This window comes from Staurois parvus, unplaced genomic scaffold (genome assembly GCF_062004578.1).
Source record: "Staurois parvus isolate SC_StPar_1 unplaced genomic scaffold, SC_StPar_1.0 ptg000034l, whole genome shotgun sequence".
NCBI classification, from domain to species: Eukaryota; Metazoa; Chordata; class Amphibia; order Anura; family Ranidae; genus Staurois; species Staurois parvus.
The window spans coordinates 802,390-803,953 of record NW_028317830.1 but is presented as its reverse complement, the minus strand read 5'-3'; positions in this window follow the sequence as shown (position 1 = coordinate 803,953).

The following is a 1,564-nucleotide window of genomic DNA, read 5'->3' as shown; positions in this document are numbered from 1 at the left end:
CTGTTTTTGTGAGAGTCCTAAGTGCAGCATATATGACTACTATGGTACCTTCCATTGTTGTGTTTGAGTTTTGTATAGAAGTAGCTCCCCTCTGGCCACCACAATTAACCCCATTGGGGTGCAATGCATCAGCGAGGGGCGGTTCCTGGGCAGGGACACACTGCATGCGGCTGAATAAAGCATTACTAAGAAGTGACATCATCGGGGGTGTGGCCTCTAGTAACAGAGAAGTGTAACTATATGAAGGTTACATTGTGGTGTCCTTGTTACTGCAGATCCCAGGCGTGTTCCATCGTATGACTCTGGATGGGGCTGCAGCAAACCTGAAGGAAGATGAATATAAAAATATTTCTATATAACCCCCAATACCCCCTAAATTCCTGAGTGAGCCCCAATTAACCCCTACCATCCCTGATAGTTCCTTTTTTTAAATGTTATTATGTAAAACATTTTATTTGTATCGGTTTCATTTGTTTTGCTCTGTTATGTAAAGTTGTATTTAAAAAATACAAAATCACAGAAGAATGTCCGAAACATAATCTCAGTGTAGAGATAAGAGGGAGACGGCCCAGAATACAACCTGTACTGTGTATTACCAACAACACCTCACCTGAGCGTACATAGTAGTCATGGTGCCGGGAGTATAGAGTAGTCATGGTGCCGGGAGTATAGAGTAGTCATGGTGCCGGGAGTATAGAGTAGTCATGGTGCCGGGAGTATAGAGTAGTCATGGTGCCGGGAGTATAGAGTAGTCATGGTGCCGGGTGTATAGAGTAGCCACGGCGCCGGGAGTATAGAGCAGTTATGGTGCCGGGAGTATAGAGTAGTCATGGCGCCGGGTGTATAGATTAGTCATGGCGCCGGGAGTATAGAGTAGTCACGGCGCCGGGTGTATAGATTAGTCACGGCGCCGGGTGTATAGATTAGTCACGGTGCCGGGAGTATAGAGTAGTCATGGTGCTGAGTGTATATAATAGTCCAATAAGAGACAAACAGCCACCACCCATATGGAAGAACAATATATTTCAAATACTACAATTTTGGCCATATTCAATATATTGCAAAATATATTTCAATAAATATATATATATATACACTGCATGTTGAGATCCCTCATGAACATGCAGATCCGTCATCATTTGTTAGACGCATTTCTGCTGAATTTGTTGTTGTATTCTGTCTCTCAGTGTTACAGCGAACATTCCATTGTTAGACCGATCATTTCTGTGTGAGGGGCGAACATTCCATTGTTAGACCGATCATTTCTGTGTGAGGGGCGAACATTCCATTGTTAGACCGATCATTTCTGTGTGAGGGGCGAACATTCCATTGTTAGACCGATCATTTCTGTGTGAGGGGCGAACATTCCATTGTTAGACCGATCATTTATGTGTGAGGGGCGAACATTCCATTGTTAGACCGATCATTTATGTGTGAGGGGCGAACATTCAACATCAGCAGGGGAGCAAATACGCATTTCCCTCACTATAGATTTGCATTTTTAAAGACATACAGTATATTTCAAAATATATTTTTCATATATTTTGTAATAAAAATGCATTTC